Here is a 23,039-nt window from a genome sequence, read left to right as displayed (position 1 = left end):
TAGGGCGTCGCCATCTTTTTGGTGGGAACTCTCTTCGCGCCCCCTCACCCTGAGCTCCCAAGTGGCGCCATGTTTGTTTGGGGCGGAAGTAGCGGAGACCGGGCTCGGCCCCCTTAAAGGCACATGGACACCTGTAACCTTCGGGGCGCGCTAGGGGACGAAGCGGTGAAGCCGCCGAGGCGGGGGTGAGTAGCTGATGCCTGCGCTTTGCTGCCCCGAGGCCGGGTGCCGAGGCCGGAGGACCTGATAACCGGTTCCGAGCTCGTTTGTGCCAGAATACTCGCTGCGTTTGATGCTGCTGGTACGGCGGAGTGGCGGCGCCGAAATCTTAACCCAGCCAGGAACCGCCCCTGGGGATAAATTGCGCGCGCTTGACGCTGACCTGCACTCGGACGCTGGGACCCGCCAGGCTGTCCTCTTTGCACCCACCTCCCGCATCCCCCGCGGTGATGTCTGTGGGGAGGAAGAAGCCCAAGGTAGCTTGGCCATTTATGGGCAGAGCCCGGGCTGGCACCGGGACACCGCTCGGTGGGGCCGGAGTCCTCGCGGTTCCCACACTGACAATAGTAACGCCCGCCACGTTAGGAAATAATCCATACCATGGAATGCTGTGCAGCCATTAAAACGAAAAATGTTCTATATGCACTAACACGGAACGACTTCCAAGATACCTTAGATGAAAAAAAAAAAAAAGGAAGGGGCAAAAAGACCTGCGTTGATCGGCGCTACAGTTTGTGGGAAAAAACGTGTGTGTGAGAGTGTGCGTGTCTGGGGGGTGCGCACCAGCCGTCTGGTAAGAAAGGGTTAACTGTGCTATCCTCGGACAGGGGAACTTGGTACCCCGGCAAGGGGGAAGAATTTATTTTTTAAATAAGATGATGAAGATATAAGGGCTCATATCCATCAAGCCTTGAGCCAATGCCTGGGTTCAGCCCTCCTGCTGGAAGGTCTGATTTTCCCCTGTCGTTAGAGGCGGGAATATGGCTGCGAGATTAGGAACTTAATACCTCCCCGCCTGGAAGCGGAGAAACTGGAATTTGAGCCCCTGAGGGTTTTAAGCTAATGGCTAGGATCTCCTTATCCCACTTCCCACTGAGAATCTTTTTTTGTTATCAACCACATGACAGCCAGTGTGGGGTCTGGCAGGCAGCTCTATCCAAGTAACTGTTTATTGGCTGTTTACTGACTGAACAGGTACAACGGACTGGAGACAGTGGCAAGTGTAGAATGAAGAGAGGGACATTAGAGGCCAGAGCACAGACTAGAGTTAAAGGCCTGCCCCCTTTGCACCTGGAGACTGTGAACGTGGCACATCCCTCCCTGAGCCTCCCTGTCCACACCTTTACAACTAACCAGTGCGACCACAATGCCACCGGTGCCCCACCTGCCCTACCTAGGGCTTTACATGCAGATGAGCCCCATTTTACAGATTGGTAAAGGAAACACAGAGAAATTAAGAGAGTTGCCCAAAGGGGGAGCTCCCCCACTAACTGAGAGAGATTGCTGGGCTTCTGGGTCCCCCTCAGCCTCCAGGGATCGTCCACACTAATGCTTTGGGGAGACCTCCAGTCCTAGTTGAGCTGCCAGAGGATCTGGTGGAGAACAGGACAGACACACAGCGCCTGTTTCTGAAGTCTAGTGAGGGTGACAGACAACCCAGCACTTAGCATCTGTGAGGAGCCCTATGGTGGGCAGCAGCTCAGGCCTTGGGAGCACAATGCCAGAAACATCTGACTCAGCCTGGGTGGAGAAAGAGAGGGCTTCTCAAAGTAGGTAACTTTAAAAAAGAAAAAAAGAAAGAATTTATTTAGTTGAGAAAGAGACAGAGAGAGATAACACAAGTTGGGCAGGCGGGGGTGGGGGGATGGGGGGGAGGGGCAGATGCAGAGGGAGAAGCAGACTCCCTGTGAGCAAGGAGCCCTCGATGCGGGACTCCATGCTGGATTCCAGGATCATGACCTGAGCCAAAGGCAGATGCCCAACCGACTGAGCCAACCCAGGTGCCCCTCAAAATAGGTAACTTTTAATCTGTGTCTGAAAAACGCTTAGGGTACCTGGAAGGCAGAATGATGAGGCTGGAGATCCAAGTAGAGGAGTGCTCATACCTGAAGGTAACTGACATGATCAGAGACCATGCAGGTTAGAAAAATTCAGTCAAACATCTGCATGAATCCGTCTTTCCTCCTGGAGAATGCCTTCCCATGCCAACCTCTGTGGATTTCCACCTTCTATCCACACTTAACTCCTGTGCATATGCCAGAGTAGGACTTCCCGATTTTAGAATCCAGGTGGGGGCGACAAAGGAACACAGGAGAGTTGATAACAAGGAAGAGTTTCTCTATGGACACGCCCACCTCCCACCTGGACTCCCCCAACCCTAAATTCCTCCCCACTCCTGATTGGCAGCCAGCTGGCTAAAGCAGGAACTCTGCCCTTGCAAATCCAGGTGTTAGTACTGGAAGTTTCTGTCTTTCCGGCTGTTTACGGTTACTCGGGTTCTCAGGTTGCCAGTGCCCTGGGACATCCAGTTGGACATGGCCCCTCCCCGCCCCAGTTCTGTGGCCAGCAGGTCAAAGTCACTCCAGCTACAGTGGAAGAGAAATCACTGCCAGTCCTGTGCCAACACACGGTGGGGCCACATTCCACTCCCAGACTGCACTGTCAGCTCCTTGAAAAAATACAGGCAAATGCTCATCCTGCTTCCTCATTCCTGGGTCATGGTATAAACTTTGGAATTGCGGCTAAGGTCTTTCGGTGCTTTTCTGGGACTTTGACTTTGGGTAAGTCATTTCCCTACTCTGAGCCTTAGTTTCTGTAAAACTGATGTGACTCTATTTAATGTTCTTGCCAGGCATGAAGTATGTAAATGTAGATCTGTTTTTCCCCCATGTGTAAAACTGCCTTAGCACGAGATCTCAATTTTGGATCTCGATCCTGTGCCAGGAGAATAAAGAGGGGGCTACCTACTGCGTGTCTCACTCAGGGTCTCCACTCACCACCCCCTCCCCCAGCAGCCCGGAAACCTGCAGTCTGGGCTCCAGAAGTCATTTCTCCTGCTTTGCCTTTGACTTTGATTCCAAAGTCAGGGGAAACGAGGTGTAGGTCACTGTGCTTACTAGATCCCTCCAAACAAGTTGTTGCCTCCCTTGGGGCAGAACCATCAGCTCAACAGGTTTTTGTGTTTTTTTTAAAGATTCCATTTATTTATTTGACGGACAGAGATCACAGGTAGGCAGAGAGGCAGGCGGGGGGGGGGGGTGGTGGTGGATGGTGGGGAAGCAGGCTCCCCGCTGAGCAGAGAGCCCCATGATGCAGGGCTCAATCCCAGGACCCTGGGATCATGACCCGAGCTGAAGGCAAAGGCTTAACCCACTGAGCCACCCTGGTGCCCCAACTCAACAGGTTTTCACAAAATCTTTGGCTTGTAGGAACTCTGGTTTTAGACTGAGAAAAGAAAGGGAAAAAGAGAAGAGAAAGAAAAGAAAAATCAGGATTCATTATCTGGCAAGAAACTTTCCTGTATAGGTTTAAATCTTAACAGCTTTTTTTTTTTTTAAAGATTATTTATTTATTTATTTATTTGAGAGAGAACAGGCATAAACAGAGGGGAGGGGTGGAGGGAGAGGGAAAAGCAGACTCCCGGATGAGCAGAGACCGGGGCTGACCCCAGGCTGGGATCGCAGCCGGAGCTGAAGGCAGCCCCTCAGTTGAGCTGCCCAGGCACCCTGTGTTAGCAGCTTCTTCTGGACAGGTTCCCATGGGCCAGGACCTGTGCTGAGTGCTTTCTGTGAATGGCTGCTTTATTGTTATCCCCTTGGACAGACTAGAAAACTGAGCCTAGAGAGCTTGCGGTGTGGCGTGACCAAGACCCCATAGCTGGTTCAGAGTGGAGTGGAGCTTGGGACCATTCGATCCACGCCCAAGCTTTCATTTTCTGGGATTGTTCGTGTAACAAGCTGCCCCTCCCTGGGCCCCATCTCCAGAGCACTGTGGTTTGTGTCTTCTCAGTAACTGGGGCACCTCACATTTTGAGCCCAGGGGATGCTAAACATCCTTCCAGACACTGGAGAGATCTGCACCGTGGAGGACTGACTCACCCCAAATACCAGGTGTGGCCCTTTTGCGAAACACGGAAACCAGATCTCCATATTGCATGGAATTGGCTTTGGGGGCTTGGGGCCAGGCGTCACAGCCGGCCCGAAGAGGCAAGGCTCCAGCCCCCGAGGGCTGCTAGTCTGTTGGCAGGGGAGCTAATGGAAGCGGCAGCATCCACCTGAAAGAGGGGTGTTTGGGGAAAGCCTTTGGACGACTGAAAACAGCAAACCAGGATTCAAATCGCAGCTCAGGCTCTCAGCTCAGTGGGCTTTGTTCTCTGAGCAAAATAGGGATGAGAATGCCTTCCTAGAAGGTTGTTTTGAAGATTAGGGAATTTAGCACAGGCGTCAGATGTATAGTGGGTGCCCTCTGAGTTCAGAGGAAGGCCCAGGTGGACACAGAGGCAGAGAGGAAGCAGAGCTGGGACTGGGCCCTGCTAGGGAGATAGGACTGGGGGTTAGGGGTATGCCAGGCAGGGGCACAGATGTCTATCCAAAAGCAAGCAAGGGGTGTCTGTCTGGCTCAGTTGGTAGAACGTCCAACTCTTGATCTCAGGGTAATGAGTTCAAGCCCTACATTGGGCGTGGAGCCTACTTAAAAAATAAGGAAAGGAGGGGCGCCTGGGTGGCTCAGTGGGTTAAAGCCTCTGCCTTCAGCTCAGGTCATGATCTCGAGGTCCTGGGATGGAGCCCCACATCGGGCTCTCTGCTCAGCAGGGAGCCTGCTTCCCCTTCTCTCTCTGCCTGCCTCTCTGCCTACTTGTGATCTCTCTCTCTGTCAAATAAATAAATAAAATCTTAAAAAAAAATAAGGAAAGGGTTGAGGCGTGCAGCTGCCTTCATCTCAGGTCATGATCTCAGCGTCCTGCAATCAAGTCCCACATCAGGTTGTCCACTGATCAGGGAGCCGGCTTCTCCCTCTCCTTCTGCTACTCCCCCTGCTTGTGCTCTCTCTCTGTCAAATAAATAAATAAAATCTCAAAAAAAAAAAAAATAAGGAAAAGGGACACTTGCATAGCTCAGTCGGTTAACTCCTGATTTCGGCTCAGGTCATGATATCAGGGTTGTGAGATGGAGCCCCTTGCTGCCCGCACTGTGGTATTTGCTCCAATGAATACTGGAGGGAGAACAGTAACAGTGATGATATTTGTGGAACACTGACTCTTCGCGGGGCACCACGCTAAGTGACTTTCACATGGCCTCTCACATGTCACGTCTCACAACAGCTCTATGAGGCAGGTGCTATTATCATTCCAATTCAGATATGGTTCTCAGAAAGCTTTAATAATTTCGGGCACCTGAGTGGCTCAATCGGTTGAGCATCTCACTTCGGTTCTGGTCATGATCCGGGGGTCCTGGGATCGAGCCCCCACAGCAGGCTCCTTGCTCAGCGGGGAGTCTGCTTCCCCCCTCTCTCTGCCCCTCCCCTCACCCCTCTCATGCTCTCTTTTCTTGCTCTCTCAAATAAGTAAAATAAAGTCTTTAAAAAACTTTAATAATTTGCCAAAAGTCACACAACCAATAAATGGCTTCAGTCCAAGGTCTGTCTGATTCCAGAGCCTCACAGCCTGAAAACAAACAAAACAAAACAAAGTGTTGAGGGGCAGCTGGGTGGCTCAGTTGTAAACCGTCCGCCTTAGGCTGAGGTCATGATCCCAGCGTTCTGGGATCGAGCCCTGCATCGGGCTCCCTAATCTGCAGGAAGCCACCTTCTCCCTCTCCCACTCCCCCTGCTTGTGCTCCCTCTCTCCCTATCTCTCTCTCTGTGTCAGATAAATATATACAAATTTTTTGGAAAGTATTGAAGTGTGTAAGACCCTAACCCCATCCCAGAGAAAACCACTATTAATAATTTAGCCCTGTCCCTGGAGACAGCCTTGTACATAACCAAGCGGCCCTTGCTTTGCACAACAGAATGAGTTTCAGGCACAAAGGTTCAGTTAAATAACACTGGTCCCTCAGCCACACCGTTCCAACTTCCGTTGCGATGTCCCATTAACTACAAGTCATGGTCCAGAGTGTGAACTTTGCTCCTTTTTAAGCCCACGGATGGCTGTGGTGATGACAGATGTGCTTTGACTAATCACATCACTTCTTTCAAAGCCTGTCAGGGACTGGCCCCTGGCATGCTCTGCAGTTTGCACACACACACCCACCAAAGCTCCATAGTTGCGTTGCCTCCTGCCTCCCAGTGGTGAACCCACGGGACAGGCTACACAAGTGGATCCTCAGAAGAGGGAATTGGCCAACCAAGATGAAAGTGCTGCAGAGAAATGCAGAGCGATGAGACAGTGGGAAATGCACATTGAAGGGCACCTGGGTGACCCAGTCCTTGCGAGTCTGCCTTCGACTCAGGTCATGATCCCAGGGACGTGGGATCAAGCCCCGCATTGGGCTCCCTGCTCAGTGGGAAGCCTGCTTCTCCCTCTTCCACTCCCCCTGCTTGTGTTCCCCCTCTCGCTGTCTTTCTCTCTGTCAAATAAATAAATAAAATCTTTAAAAAATGTGCATTGAACCTAAGTGGAAAGATGAAAGAAAGAGCTGGCTGTAGGGATGTTGACAGCACAGCCCGTTGCTGTTCTAGAAACTCCAGCAAGTAGAGAAACTTAGTGAAGGCAGGTTGACCATCGTACATGATGCACGTGGTTGTAACCAGAAGGATGAAGATGTCTCAGAGGAAGGGATGCCAGGCAAAGAGATCATATCAAAGGAACGCCCAGATATATTTCAGAACAGTGAAAATATAAGGGAGGAAATGTTTGAGGTTGACGTCAACTCAGAAAGAAGGAAGTAAACTCATCAAGGCTGAGAAAAGATGCTGTTCCCTATCCCAAGTTCGGGGACTAAGAAAGCAAGCAATGTTCGCACTGCTCTGGAAAAATTTTCCCCCAGATTTATTGAGATATAATTGATATATAAAATTGATAGAGATATAGAGATATAATTGATATATAAAATTGACAAATAAAATTGTCATACATGAGGTCCCTGGGTGGCTCAGTCGGTGAAGCGTCCAACTCTTGGTTTCGGCTCAGTTCATGATCTCAGGGTCGTGAGATCGAGCCCGAGTCAGGCTCTGCCCTGGGCCTGGAGGCTGCTTAAGATTCTCTCTCCCTCTGCCTCTCCCACCTCTCCCTCCCTCCCTAAAAAAAAAAATAATAAAATGCATAAGGTGATGATTTGATATATGTAGACATTGTGAAGTGACTCCCACTGTCAAGTTCATTAACACATCCATCACCTTACAGAGCTACCTTCTGTGTGTGTGAGAGAGTGAGAGAGAGCGAACATTTAAGAACTACTCTCCTAGCAAATTTAAATTCTACTATACAGTATTATCAAGTAGAGTCACCATCTCTATCCCAGGTCCTCAGAACGTCTTCATCTTATTTTTTTTTAAGATTTTATTTATTTATTTGACAGACAGAGATCACAAGCAGGCAGAGAGGCAGGCAGAGACAGAGCCTGAGCAGAGAGCCTGATGCAGGGCTCGATCCCAGGACCCTGGGATCATGACCCGAGCTGAAGGCAGCTGCCCAACCAACTGAGCCACCCAGGCATCCCAAGTGTGTACCTTTTTATCAACCTCTCCTTCCCCTTGCCCCGTGGCCCCAGCAGCTACCAGTCTACTATTTCTAGGAGTTCAACATTTTTTTTTTTTTAGATCCCACTTATAAATGACACCACACAGTGTTTGTTTTTGGCTGATTTCACAGAGCATTACACACTCCAGGTTCATTCATGTTGTAGCAAATGGCAGGCTTTCCTTCCTTTTTAAGGCTGAATAACATTCCACTGTACACGTAAGCAGACCACATTTCTTTATCCATCCATCCACTGAGGAACATGTAGGATGTTTCCGTAACTTGGCTATTGTGAATAATGCTAAAATGAACACGGGGGACGCCTGGGTGGCTCAGTGGGTTAAAGCCTCTGCATTTACTTTGGCTATCTACCCAAAAGATCTTCCTTGATACTTTTTTTTTAAAGTACGCTCCATGCCCTATATGAGGCTCAAACTCGTGACCCCAAGATCAAGAGTCACATGCTCTACCGACTGAGCCAGCCAGGCACCTCATTGATGTATATATAATTCTGGAGATTTATTTATTCATCTGAGAGTGAGTAAGGTTACCCATGCATGTGCGAGCAGGGGGTAGAGAAAAAGAATCTGAAGCAGACGGCCTGCCGAGTTCGGAGCCAGCCCCACATCCCTGAGATCATGACCTGAGCTGAAATCAAGAGTCAGACGCTTAACAGACTGAGCCACCCAGGCGCCCCCCTCCACCAATTTATTATTTTTTTAAGATTTTATTTATTTATTTAATAGAGAGATACCAGCGAGAGAGGGAACACAGGCAGGGGGAGTGGGAGAGGGAGAAGCGGCTTCCCCCCGCCCCAGCAGGGAGCCTGATGTGGATCTCCATCCCAGGACCCTGCGATCACGACCTGAGCTGAAGGTAGATGTTTAACGACTGAGCCACCCAGGCGCCCCTCCACTGATATTTTTTTTTTAAGATTTTATTTATTTATTTGACAGAAATCGCAAGTAGGGAGAGAGGCAGGCAGAGAGAAGAGGAAGCAGGCTCCCTGCCGAGCAGAGAGCCCGATGCAATGCGGGGCTCAATCCCAGGACCCTGCGATCACGACCTGAGCTGAAGACAGATGCTTAACGACTGAGCCACCCAGACTCCCTTCCACTGACATATTTTTATAAAGAAAAGAAAACACTTTAATTCTTAATGTTTCTAATTTAAGTGGCATTAATTTAGTAAACACTAAATTTATTATTTTTAGTTTTACTATTTTTTCATTTCCCTCTACATTTATAACAAACCATTAGAGAGTTTTTAATGTTTGACAGCAACTTCCAAAGATCACAGAACAATCATAATTTTTCCCACTAATTGTTAACTTCTCTTTGAATGATTTCAGGTCACCTGGCCATTTTTACAGTCTCGCATTATAGTGGGGAGTGAGGAGTGAGGATTTCCTGTATGTGTACATTTGCACACCATCACATAATGTACCTGTCACTCTGTAATTTAAAAAAGGCAACTGGGATTATATTCTTCAACCAATGTTTTTTTTTATTACCATACGATTTAAAGATTTGAGGTGAAATTCACATAACATACAACCCACTGTTGTGAAACATACAGGTCAGTGGCTTTTACACTGGTCACGACATTGTGCAACGCCCACCTCTAGTTTTCAGAACTTTCTCATTACCACAGAGAAACACCCTTGCCCATTAAGTAATTACTCCTCGTTTTCCCTCCCGTCTCCTGGTAACTGACCTTCTGACTGTAAGGATTCACCTATTCTGGAACTGCATACTATGTGACTATGTCTGGCTTCTGTCCCTCAGTGTAATGTTTCCAAAGTGCAGCCAAGTTGTAGCATGGATTGATATGTCCCTTGTTCCTTTTAATGGCTGGGTAATATTCCATGGTATGGATATACCACAATTTACTCACTCACCCATTGATGGACACGATTATAAATTTTTTTTTTAATATTTTATTTATTTGACAGAGAGAGAGAGAGAGAGATCACAAGTAGGCAGAGAGGCAGGCAGAGAGAGAGCGGGGAAGCAGGCTCCCTGCTGAGCAGAGAGCCCGATGTGGGGCTCGATCCCAGGAACCTGAGATCATGCCCTGAGCTGAAGGCAGAGGCTTAACCCACTGAGCCACCCAGGCGCCCGATGGACACGATTATTTCCACCTCTTGACAATGATGAGTAACGGTGCTATGAACATTGGTGCACAAATTTCTATGTACACATGCATTTTCATTTCTTTTCAGTATATACCTAGGAGTGAAGTTGCCAGGTTGTAAGGTCATTCTATGTTTGGACTTCATAAAAATTAAAATTTGTACATCAAAGGACATTAGCAATGAGGGTTGCCGGGGGGAGGAGGTAGGGAGAGGGTGATGGGATTTATGAACATTGGGGAAGGTGTGTGCTATGGTGAGTGCTGTGAAGTGTGTAAACCTGGTGATTCGCAGACCTGCACCCTTGGGGTTAATAATACATTATATGTTAATTAATAAATAAATAAATAAATAAAATTTTTAAAAAACACAAAGGACATTAGCAAGAATGTGATCAAGGTCATTGATTATTTCGAGTCAGTTTTTGTGGATTTAGTGAGGTAGAGGTCTGACTCCATTCTTTTTTTTTTTTAATAATTAACAGGGTTTTTTTAAGATTTTATTTATTTATTTGACAGAGAGCACAAGCAGGGGGAGTGGCAGGCAGAGGCAGAGGAAGGAGCAGGCTCCCCACTGAGCAGGAAGCCTGATGTGGGGCCCCATCCCAGGACCCTAGGATCATGACCCAAGCCAAAGGCAGACACTTAACAGAATGAGCCACCCAGGCACCCCCCAACTCCATTCCTTCGGTTGTGGCCACCCAGCTGTCCTAGCACATTTGTTGAAAAGACTGTTTCTTCCGCCATTGAATTATTTTGGCACCCTTGTCAAAATCAATTGACCTGGGGCACCTGCTGGCTCAATCAGTGGAGCACGGGACTCTTGATCTCAGGGTTGTGAGTTCAAACCACATGCCAGGTGTGGAGATTACTTTTATTTTACTTTTTTAAAGATTTTATTTATTTATTTTACACCAAGAGAGAGAGATCACAAGTAGGCAGAGAGGTAGGCAGAGAGAGGGGAAAGCAGGCTCCCTGCTGAGCAGAGAGCCCAATGTGGGGCTCGATCCCAGGACCCTGAGACCATGACCTGAGCCCAGGGCAGAGGTCCAACCACTGAGCCACCCAGGCACCCCTGGAGATTACTTTTAAAGAAAAGACATGGGGGCACCTAGGTGGCTCAGTCAGTTAAGTGACTGTCTTTGGCTCAGATCTCAGGGTCCTGTACGTCGGACTCTGCTCAGTGGGGAGCCTGCTTCTCCCTCTCCTTCTGCCTACCGCTCTGCCTGCTTGTGCTCTCCTTCTACCTTTCTGTCAAATAAATAAATAAAATCTTTTTTTTTTTTTAAGACTTAAAAAAAATTAGTTGACCATATGTTTGGGTTTATTTCTGAGCTCTCTATTCAAAAGTGGTATGTGTGTCTTTGCCAATACCACACTGTTTTGCTTGCTGAAGCTTTGTAGTAATCTTTGATATCAACCAGCCTTTTTCACGTAACCTATATTTCTTTCCATGTTAGAACGCTAAGGGCAATCTTAATCTTACTCCATTTAGTGGCTGCACCATTTCTCATTGTATGGATAACTCAGAATATATTAAACCAGCCCCCACCTGATGGACATTGGATTGTCTCCAGGTTTTTCTGTCTCACACACAACACTGCATTGATCATCCAGAGCTCTTTATGTATATGTGTGAGTATCCCTGTAAGATAAATTTCTAGAGAGGAAGTCTTTCCAACGTCAAAGAGTAATGTGTATTGTTATTGTGAAGTTGCCCTCCAAAAGTTACACCAGCGAACATTCTAACTTGGTGTTTCCCAGATCATGGCTTGTAACCTCATAGTGTATGGTAGTATCAATTTGGTGAGTCTCAGTCTTCTTATCCTCAACCACCTTGAGAGGCAGAGAATAGTGTTTCATTTTAATTTGCATTTTGTTAATTATGAGTAAGGCTTGGCACCTTTTCAAGTTTATCAACTATTTTCTTTTTTTGTGAATTTATATCTTGCCCACTTTTTTTTTCCTTTGGAGATGTTAGTTTTTTGTTGTTGATTTGTAAGAACTGTTTGTATATTGAGGTTCATACTAAATTAAAATGGCCTCATTATTTGTCTCCTTCATTAGACTGTGCGATCCTTGAAGAAAAGGAAGGTATCCTGTTCCCTGTTAATATACCTTGTGGCGTAGGGCACAGGCATAGCATCTAATAGAAATTCAATAAAAATTTGCTGGGGCAATGAAAAGATACGCACCTATTGTGTGGCAGGCTGAGCCAAGTGGTGATGATAAAAAGATAAACAGAGGAGAGTCCTCATCTGACCGAGCTCACTGTCTGGTGAGAGTAATAGACATTCATTCTGACATTCAGCGAAAGTTTATGTAGCAGCTTACTCTCTGCCTAGTGCATAATGTCTTTTGGAACAGCCAGCATGCGGAGATGAGAAAAATGCCAGGACCGTGACTCAGATGACCATGTCCTGGTAGAATCTGGCCTGGTCATTTCCCCTCCCTGGTCATTAGTATCTCCATCCATAAAATATGAGTGACTTTACCAAAATCCCTTATTTCCCATTGAGTATCTGCCCCTGGGTATCATTTGTCTGTGCTGCTTTTTTTTTTTTTTAAGATTTTATTTTATTTATTTGAGACGGAAAGAGAGCATAAGCAGGTGGGGGGTGGTCAGAAGGAGAGAAAGAGGGAGAAGCAGACTCCCCAACTGAGCAGGAAGCCTGACTTGGGGCTCGGCTGGATCCCAGGACCCTGGGCTCATGACCTGAGCCAAAGGCAGAGGCTCAACCCACTGAGCCACCCAGGCACCCCGAAGTCTATGTTCTAATCATCTCTCCAGGGAATAATTCAGAGCCCAGTCCTGGGCAGGCACGGAGTTTGGCAACAGTAGGAGAGAACTGCCCCACGGATGGTACAGTGTGATGCTCACTCCCATGGCCTGAGACTTGCCCCAGCCCACACACACCAGGCACCCCCTGCCTGGGCCGTCTGCTGCAGGAGAAGCGGCTGCTGGTGTCCAGCTCCAGCCCTGAGGCAGTGCGACTGCTTCAGCACATCCTCATCCAGCACGGGCTCTCTTTGCCCTCTGTGAAGCCAGGTTACTCCAAGGCACCTCCTTTCCCCAGAGTAGGCGGTGCCCAGAGGGGGTGAGGGTCTGTGGTGGTGGCAGAGGAGAGGCGAGAGCCATGAGCTGGGATCTTTTCCCTTGGGGGTGTGACCCTCTGCCCTGTGCTGGGCATTGGGTATTGCAGACCCCTCTCCAATCTCTGGGAGCTCAGTATAAGTGTTCATTGTTATTTTATCATTATTACCAGTGTCTTTGCCTGTTAATGGAGGTGAGGAAAGCACCTGCTTTCCAGGGCTGTTAAAAGGGTCTGATGACATATGGAGTCACCAGTTAGCGCAGTGCCTGGTACAAAGTAAGCGCTCGGGAGATTAGAGCTGATTGCTGATTATGTTAATATTAGTCCCACCACTGGATTCCAGTGAGATGATAGAGGTATAATTTAGGGCAGAGGAGGTACTGTCACTTTAGGAGAAAGGACAGAATTCATAGATGTGGAATGATGTAGGTAAGGGTATCAGAGAGAGGACTGTTCTGCTGGACATCCGGAGATTTTGGTCAGGAGACAGAAGAGGGTCCCTCTGGAGGAATCAGCAGGACATTGGGCCCAGAACAGGGCAGCCATCCCTGTATTCGGCAGGGAGACCAACCGTCCCCATGTGCCCAGGATGGTCGCGGTCCCGAGAAACCCTTTAATCCTGAGCAAGCATGACACCTGGTCCCCCTAGAACATTGCAACAGGCAGAAGGTGCCTCCTGTGACCAGCACTACACTCAGACTTGACCATGGACTTCATGTCCCCTGGCTGACTGAGGCTGAGGCACACTGACACCTTCCCCCCCACATATGACACCCTGTGGAATGTCCTTCCTCAGATAATAATTACACTACCTTTTGTTGCTCCAAGCTCTGGTTTCTAGCTACAGCCACCAGGGAGTACTTCCTGCATGGTTCCCCTGGGAATTGACTCAGTTTTGAGAAACTAGAGCATCAACTCTGGCCAGACAACTTCTCATCCCCTGACATCTCCCAGCCCTCCTCCACTCCCGGGCCTTTGCACCACCCTCTCCACCAGGCTCACTTTCCCTGCTTTGGGGCTTTGTGCTAATGCCACTTCCTCCAGGGAGCCCTCCCAAACTCCCAGGTTCCCCCAACCCGTGCCTGGAGCGCCCTCTGGTGTCCCATTGCATTAGTTTCCAGGAGCTGCCAGCCCAAAGTCCCGCCAAGCTGGGTGGTTTTACACAAAAGTTTTTCTTTCACTGCTCTGGAGACTAGAGGTCCCAAATCAAGGTGTCAGCAGGGTCATGCTTTCTCGAAGCCTCTAGAGGTCAATTTGTCCCATGGTTTTCTCTTAGCTTGTGGTGTTGCTGACAATCCGTGGAGCTCCCTGGCCTGCAGACACCTCCCCAACCCCCATTTCTGCCTCTGTCTTCCCATGGCCTTTTGCTTGTGTGTCTGTGTCTCTTCTCCCTTCCTCGAAGGACACCAGTCATCCTGGAGTGAAGTCCACTCGAATCCAGTATGACCTTATTCTACATAGAGCACATCTACAAAGACCCTATTTCCGCTCACGGATGCCCGGGGTCTTCAACATACACTTTTGGAGGACACAGTTCAAACCATAACATGTCTTTGTACTTATGAGGAAATACTTGCAGGATGAATGAGGGAGACAGTGTTTGGGGGCATCTCTTCTCCTCCCTCCTACCCCTGCTGACAGCTCCTGGTCCCTACTGTAGTCTCAGCCCCAGGCCAGGGCCGGGCCCCAGAAGATGCTCTGGAGAAGCTGATGTTTGAAGAACGGAGGGAGGCAGTGCCCCACCTTTGGACAGAATGGATGACTGTCAGTGCTCTGAGATGCTTTGAAAGACCCCAGGGAAAGAGGCTGGGCTGCATCGGGATTAAGGAGGGACTAGCTGGGTAGCTGCCCTGGTCAGGCTGAACTTACTTCTTATAAGCAGGCGCAAGCAGCTATCTACTTCATGGAATCTTCTAGAGTGGGCAAGCCTGACTATTGCGTTATGAATTGTTTTTGCTTATTTCTCTTTTGTAATGAAGTTAGAGCATTCCATGGGTAGTGATGAAATTCCATGAACAGGCGGGTTTCATTGGACTTCCGGTTTCCAGTCCTGTGCATAAGGGAGCTTGGAAGTCATCCCAACATCCTCGCAAGCAGAAAGCTGGCCAAATCGAAAAATCAACACCTTAGGCCCATTTGAGAAAGGAAGTCACGGGGCAAACCATTGCCTCCAACATTAGACAAACCAGCAGATACAGACAATCATGACTTAGGGGAGCAGAGACCTCCACATGGACCAGTTTTGGAGGATGAAAACTTAAACATAATGGACAAATTGCTGGAGGCCCAGTGTGGACATGTCTGAGAGTTCAAGATGCTAGGAGGGTCCACAGTCCAACCCTGGTCTGCCACCAGGGTTTGTTAATACAGCTTTATTTTTTGTTAATTTTTTTTGTTGTTGTTTTGTTTTGTTTTTTAGGAAAGAGAGCAAGAGGAAGCATGAGCAGGGGAGTGGGGCAGAGGGAAAGGGAGAAGCAGACTCCCCCTGCCACAGCTGAGGAGCTGTGAAAGACGCTGTAGGTCCTGCAAAGCCCACAGTATATACTGTGGCCCAGTACAGAAAAAGTTTGCAGATGCTGCTCTAGAAGGAGAGTAGATATAGGGCCACAACTAACAGGTAGACGGGAGTGGCAAGTGTGGCCGGGGGTGGACCACAAGTGAAAGGGACAGTGGCAGGAAATGGCTGGGACAGGTGGCCTCACAGCTGATTTAATGGGGCCCTCTAGAACATAGTAAAGATTTTGGATTTTATTCTTAGTAGGAGGATTTAGGAAGAGAAAAGCAGCCTCTAGAATCTAGGAGTTGGCCTGACACCCAAAGATAGGACTTGTGTTGTGTTGAACACAACTGCACAGAACACCAGTATCAGACAAGGCCACGCTGCGACCATAAGAAATCCAGAAGAAAAAAACACAACGCTCTGCGATCATGTCTGAACACAAACGGACGTGAACGTTGTCGAAGCCACAGGAAATCCAGCGCCCCCCTCTCCTGGCACACCTGGGTGGCTGCTTCTCCAAGTATAGCTAGCCTCACTTAAACCTGCTTCCCTATAGATATGATTATTGGGGGCCGCCTGGGTGGCTCAGTCAGTTAAGCGTCCAACTCTTTGTTTTTTTTTTTTTAAAGATTTTCTTTATTTATTTGACAGACAGAGATCACAAGCAGGCAGAGAGGCAGGCAGAGAGAGAGGAGGAAGCAGGCTCCCCGCTGAGCAGAGAGCCGGACGCAGGGCTTGATCCCAGGACCCTGGGATCATGACCTGAGCCGAAGGCAGAGGCTTTAACCCACTGAGCCACCCAGGCGCCCCTTCTCTACCTACTTGTGATCTCTGTCTGTCAAATAAATAAATAAAAGCTTAAAAAAAAATAAAAAAAAAACAAGTAGGTAGAGAAGCAGGCAGAGAGAGGGAAGGAAGCAGGCTCCCCGCTGAGCAGAGAACCCGATGCGGGGCTCGATCCCAGAACCCTGGGATTATGACCTGAGCTGAAGGCAGAGGCTTTAACCCGCTGAGCAACCCAGGCGCCCCAACCAAGCGTCCAACTCTTGCTTTAGGTTTAGGTCACGATCTCCAGGTCCTAAGACTGAGCCCTGCCTGTGGCTCTGCGTTCAGTGGGGAGTCTGCTTGTCCCTCTCCCTCTGCCTCTCCCCTCGCTCATGCACACTCTGTCTCAAATAAATTAATAAATAAAACCTTTAAAAAAAAAGATTATTGTGATATCCAACCATAAGTGATCTAGCTTCCCTGAACCCTCCCCCAAATTATTTCACCGAAGTCCAAATTCCATAATAAGTTCCAACAGCCTCTCACTGAGACCCCACGGCCCCCTGGCATGCATTCCCTCACCGCAACTTCTCAGTCTCTGCTGAGCTCCTGCGGCTGAGGGCACTGATGAGGGCTTAGCCATGAGGCCTAATTTCCTGTTAATGAAAAAGAAAACAAAATCACAGCATCTTGAACAAGATCCATCCCCTCCCCCGAAGTCCAGAGATCACCGATGGTTCCCCGATTATCACAGGCCCAGGCTCCTTCCATGTTGTGGCTGTGACTTCCACCTCAGACGTGTGGAACTTTTGAAATACATACAAAAGTAGAGTGTGCTGACCCGCCCAGTCTCAGCCATGGCCTGGCTTACTTCCTCTGTTCCCCTATCCGCTTCCTACTTCCACCATTGGATCATTTTGGATTATTTTGAAGCAAATCCCAGATATGATGTTGTCAGTACTTCGAGAGACATCTCTAAGGCGCCTGGGTGGCTCAGTCGGTTAAGCGTCTGCCTTCGGTACAGGTCATGATCCTGGGTTCCTGGGATCGAGTCCCCCATCGGGCTCTCTGCTCAGCAGGAAGACTGCTTCCCCCTCTCCCACTCCCCCTGCTTGTGTTCCATCTCTCACTGTGTCTCCCTCTGTCAAACAAATAAATAAAATCTTTTTAAAAAAATATAAAATCTTTAAAAAAAGAGAGATTTCTAAAATATAAGGACTGTTACAAGGAAAGAAAGAAATCCCCGATACCATTAGCACAGCCAATAAATTACTGATTTCTTCGTATCGTACGTTACCCAGTCAATGTTCACATTCGTCCCTCAGACTCACCCCTAACATTTGGGGACCCTCAATGGAGCCCACACAGCGGATGTCTAGATATTTGCAAGTCTAATGAAGCTTTGCTGGGGGGCGTTCCCACCTGGGCCCCACAGCCCGCTCCCCGAGGACCACCCTTGAGTGACAGTGCCTAAGGATGGTATGATCTACCTTTCCTGCCTGGCACAGATTTGAACCTGAAATGAGAACTAACAAGTTCCTAAGTAGTCAAGCTTGGCGGGGGCGGGGGGTGGGGGCGGTGTAGGGTCTCACGGATGCTGGAGCCCGTTACCTGGGGAACCTGAAGTGACTAGCTCAAAACCAAGCAGCCTCTTTCTCTCTGGTTCACCCCCCTCCACACCCACCCCCCAGACAGAGGTGGGGTCTTCTCCACATGCAACCCCCAGGGTGAGCCTTCTGTCTATCTCTCTCTGTCTCTAACTCTAGCTCTGAGCCCTGCATCCTCGGGTCAAAGAGGTCCAGTTCAGCCGGTTCTTCCCTTTCCCGTAACCCCGCTTGCTCAATCAGTTACCAGATTTTCCAGACATTTCCTAAGAGATTGATAAGGAATAAACTCCTTGGTGCGTTTTTCTTGAGTGCTTGCCCCGTGGGGGAGGGGGCCAGGATGGCAGGGGGCACCATTTATAGCCCCCGGGTTTTGTGGATCACAATCCCAGATGCCCATGTGATGTGGTTCTAGAATGAGTATAGATGAGGTTCAGTGGGGTGGAGTCTGGAACCGACGACCGGGAAAGAATTCTTGAGATGTCTTTGGTGCAAAAAGGTCATTTTATTAAAGCACGGGGACAGGACCCGTGGGCAGGAAAAGCTGCTGCCCCGGGTTGTGAGGGGCGGCTGATTATAGACTATGTGGCTTGGGGGAGGCAAGGAAAAAGGGGGGTTTCGAGAAAGAACTTTCATGTATCAAAGAAGACACACAGGATCCCGGAGGCTTTGCTATTTGTCAAAGTTGGTTTTCCTTCTAGTAAGGCATTAAGAGTAAGACAGTTGGGAGCTTCCTCCTATCACACGTCCTTGTCAATGAGCTGCAGGTTTAAAAGAAATTCTGTTTTATTGACCTTTCCTCCTGCCTCAGCCTCCCTCAATTTTATGGAGGGGACGGTGATGTTAGGGCTTCGGGAAACTGAGTTACAGGTCTCTGGAACTTAGGCTATTGATAAGAAAGCTTCTTCCTTGTAAATCACCAGGACATTTGTAAACTGAGGGAGATTCAGGTCCTGCAGGATTGTGATCTCATGAGTGAACTGTTTGTTTTGCCTTTAGGGCAGCCCAGAGCGTCTGAGGACTGTCCCATGTATCCCGTGGGTCGTGGGAGGGGGCGTTGTGGGGTGTCAGCTTCTGCTTTGTCCTCTGCTTGCCTTCTGTTCCCTCATCACACGCACTGCATTCGGGGGTCTCCTTTGCCTCTCAGCCTTCTGTTCTGACCAAGTTGAACCTACAGAAAAGGAGAAAGAACCGTGCAGTGGCCACACGTCTGCCTAGCACCCACATCCAGCCCGCGCTCGCGTGGACCAAAAGCATTTGCGAACGCCTCCCTCTGCCCTGCCCTTGTTTCTGAATGTCTTTGCTGAATCTTTTCTTTTTTAGTAGATATGTTCTGACCAAAGCAACTTTAAGATAATAAGTGCTTATTGTTATTTTTTTTCAAAGATTTTATTTATTCATTTGAGAGAGAGAGAGAGAAAACACAAGCGGGGGGGAGGAGGAGATTCAGAGGGAGAAGCAGATTCCCTATGTGGGGCTCCATCCCAGGACCGGGAGATCACAATCTGAGCCAAAGGCAGAAGCTTAACCATCCGAGCCACCCAGGCTCCCCTCTGAATGAATCTTTTGAAAGCAAGTTGCAGACATCCCGGCCCTTCACTCCTAAATACTTCACGTGCCTCCTAAGAATGCCATCCCCCCATGTGAACGCCCCGCGTTATCGCCCTCAAAGAAATTGACCGGTCATGCCCTCCAATGGACAGGCCATATTCAGATATGCCACAGCGGTGCCACAGATACCCTTCAGCAACTTTCACTGTTCTTGTCACCAATCCCGGATCCAGTTAAGGGTCATATGTTGCATTTGCTTGCTGGGTCTCTTTGATAGCACCCCACCCCCGCCCCCGAGGTCCCCAAACCCTCACCTCTTTTTCAGTGCCGTGTTCTGACCCCCCTGGAAGAGAGATGGAAGGAAGGAAGGCTGGAAGGAAAAGTCTCAGACAGCAGTGCAATTCTCAGAAAATTTCAGCAAGGTCGCCTGGGTGGCTCAGTCAGTTAAGCATCTGCCTTAAGCTCAGGTAATGATCCCAAGGTCCTGAGATCGAGCCCTGCGTCGGGCTTCCTGCTCAGTGAGGAGCCTGCTTCTCCCTCTACCTCTGCCTACCCCGCCCCCCACCACTGTCTCATGAATAAGTACAGAAAATCTTTAAAAATAAATAAAATTTTTTAAAAAAGAAAATTTCATTGAAACCAGTGGGAGTCCTTGAAAGTGCCCCGTCTCCCAGCGACAGTTGGCCTCGCTGTCTTCCAGACACTGGAAGGAACAGCCAGGGAAGCACATGGAGGTACAGACCCAGCACTGGGGGCTCGGGATGGAGCCCTCACCATTTCCTCAGTCAGTTAGGCTCCTGGCAGAGACACATATTGTTGTGGCCACCACAAGGATCCTGCCTTTTTTAAAAAAAAACAAAAACAAAAACAAAAAAAAACCTTAATGATTTTTACTTTATTTTTATTTTTTACAAGGTTATTTATTTATTTAATTTATTATTGTTATTTTTATTTTTTTAAGTAGCCTCTGCGCTGGGCATGAGCTCACAACCCTGAGATCAAGACCTGAGCTGAGATCAAGAGTCAGACAACTGAAAAAAGTGGGGGGTTCGGCACCTGGGTGGCTCAGATGGTTGGGTGTCTGCCTTTGGCTCATGTCATGTCCTCTGGGTCCTGGGATCGAACCCCATGTCGGGCTGTCTCTCTCTCTCAAATGAATAAATAAAATATTTAAAAAAGAGAGAGAGAGAGAGAGTCAGACACCTATCTGACTGAGCCATGCAGGCGTCCCTAAAGATTTTGTATTTTTAAGTCATCTCTACACCCAACGTGGGGGTCAAACCTATGACCCAAAGATCAAGAGTTGCACATTCTATCAACTGAGCCAGCCAGGTGCCCCAAACCTTGGTGATTTAAAAAAAAAACAAACATTTTATTGAGATATAATGATATGCACCTACCGTATAATTCATCTGTTCCAAGTGTACCATTCACTCGTTTTTAGCATGGCCACACCACCGTCTAACTTCAGAACATTTTCATTAGGCCAAAAAGATACCCAGTAACCGTAGCAGCATTCCCAACCCCACCCTCCCACCCCCAGCCCAAGGCAATCCACCGATCTACTCTCTATCTCGAGAGCCTTGCCTGCTTAGTATAAATGAAATCCTATAACGTGTGGTCTTTTGTGAGTGGCTTCTTTTACTCAGCACCATGCTGTCAAGGCTCACCCGTGTTGCAGCAGGTGTCAGAACCTCCTCCCCCTTTATTGCCAAATGATTTTCCATCCCATGGAAAATCATTTTATTACCATCCTGTAGCGGACACTCAGGTTGCTACCACTTTATAATGCTGGTATAAACATGCACATACAAGTCTTTGTGTGAGCACATGTTTTCACTCCTCTGGGTTACATACCAGTAACGGTATGGAGTTGCTGGGTCATATCTTAAGTAGTTCTATGCTTATTATTTGGAGGACCTGCCAGACCATTTTGCGTAACAGCTACGCCACTTACATTCCCAGAAGCGATGTACCAGGCTTGCAGTTTCTCAACATCCTTGAAGCATCTTTACACATTTGTAATCCTCTGACTTGTGTGTTTACCTTTTGGGTGTGTGTTTTCCTGGTGCCCAAGGGTATCTAATGCACCTGCAGGCCGTAGGGCCAAAGAAAGAGAAAGGCAGCATTTTGGGGAAGGGATGGCAATGCCGTTTATTTTCCCATTTTGATCTTAAATGCAGCCACTTTGCTGAGCGTTTGTTAATTTTACCAGTTTGTATATTTGAATTATTGTGTGTAGTTAACTGTATCCCCTTGCAAATAGTGGGATATTATTTCTTTCGGGTCTTATACATGTAATTTCCTGTTCTTGTCCCACCAGCTGGGACTTCCAACACAGTGGTGAAAGGAAGTGGTGATAGAGATTTCTTTGAATTTTGTTCCTACTTTCCAGAGAATTTGCGGGGCGCCTGGGTGGCTCAGTCGGTTAAGCATCTGACTTCAGCTCAGGTCATGATCTCCAGGTCCTGCGGTCAGGCTTGAGGCTCCGTGAGGAGCCTGCTTGTCCCTCTCCCTCTGCCCCTCCCACCTGTCACTCATGCTCTTTCTCCCTCTCTCAAATAAATAAATAAGTTAAATCTCTAAAGAATAAAAATAAAGAGAATGTGTTTTGCCATGTAAGTCTCTAGCTGATAAGCTTTATATATCCTTGAAATACTTGTAATTACCGATATTTGCTGTAGCCATTCTAGCAAGTACGAAGTGGCATTTGCCCAGTGACTAAGGATGCTGAGCACCTTTCCATGTGCCTATTAGCCATTTGTGTACTCTTCCTCGGAGAAATTCAGATTCATGATTTGCAAATACTTACCCCCATACTTTTATCTTTTCACTCTGTTGATGGTATCCTTTGAGGCACAGAAGTTTTTGATTCGGGTAAAGTCCCTTGTATCTGTTTTTTTCTTTTGTTGCCCACGCTTTTGGTGTCGTACCTACAAAACCGTCTTCTAACTCAAGATCACAAAGACAGGCTCCTGTTTTCTTCTGGGAGTTTTATAGCTTTAGCTCTTGTGTTTAGATCCATGATCTACAATGTGTTAGTTTTGTGTATGGTGTGAGGTAGGGGTATACATTCACTCTTCTGCCTGTGAATTACCTTGTCCAAGCACCATTTGTTGAAAGACTGTTCTTTCCACATTGAATTTTCTTTGCACTCTTGTCACATAGCAAGTGACCATATGACCACTGACCATGGGAGAGTCTTATTTCTGGACTCTCACTTTGATTCCATTGACTTATATGTCTGTCCTTATGCTAATACCATCCTTTCTTGGTTCTTATAAGCTTTGAAATTGTGCATCAAGCCCTCCAACATTTTTCTTCCTTTTCAAGGCATTCTTTTTTTTTTTTTTGCATTCATTTTTTTTTAAGATTTTATTCATTTATTTGACAGAGAGAGATCACAAGTAGGCAGAGAGGTAGGCAGAGAAAGAGAGAGAGAGGGAAGCAGGCTCCCTGCTGAACAGAGAGCCTGATGCGGGACTCGATCCCAGGACCCTGAGATCATGACCTGAGCCGAAGGCAGAGGCTTAACCCACTGAACCACCCAGACGCCCCTGCATTCATTTTTTAAATGTAAATTTCTTTTCATCTATCCTGCCCTGGACTTTTTCCCCCTTCACTTTATTTGTTGAAGAAACAAAGTCATTTGTGGATCACCTCTCCATGGTATCATTTAACATATTCTTCTGTCCCTTGTGTTTTAGTAACCC

General features: G+C 47.9%; 1 protein-coding gene across 4 annotated transcripts in view; it reads left to right on the top strand.

Moving 5' to 3' along the window:
• The first annotated feature begins 87 nt into the window (after positions 1-87).
• KYAT1 (kynurenine aminotransferase 1) overlaps positions 88-23,039 on the top strand; it is a 34,967-nt gene continuing 12,015 nt past the window's right edge. Inside the window, exon 1 of one of the 4 annotated variants that reach the window (XM_032866027.1) lies at positions 88-185. The gene's annotated coding sequence lies outside the window, so the exon portion shown is untranslated. Of the gene's footprint in view, positions 186-2,561; positions 2,781-23,039 lie in introns of those variants that run through there. The other 3 variants (XM_032866029.1, XM_032866030.1, XM_032866028.1) reach the window with 3 other exon arrangements.

This window comes from Lontra canadensis, unplaced genomic scaffold, assembly GCF_010015895.1.
Source record: "Lontra canadensis isolate GAN:19392208 unplaced genomic scaffold, GSC_riverotter_1.0 scaffold30, whole genome shotgun sequence".
NCBI lineage: Eukaryota > Metazoa > Chordata > Mammalia > Carnivora > Mustelidae > Lontra > Lontra canadensis.
The sequence above is the reverse complement of the archived record's forward strand: the minus strand, read 5'-3'. Positions and strand labels throughout refer to the sequence as shown.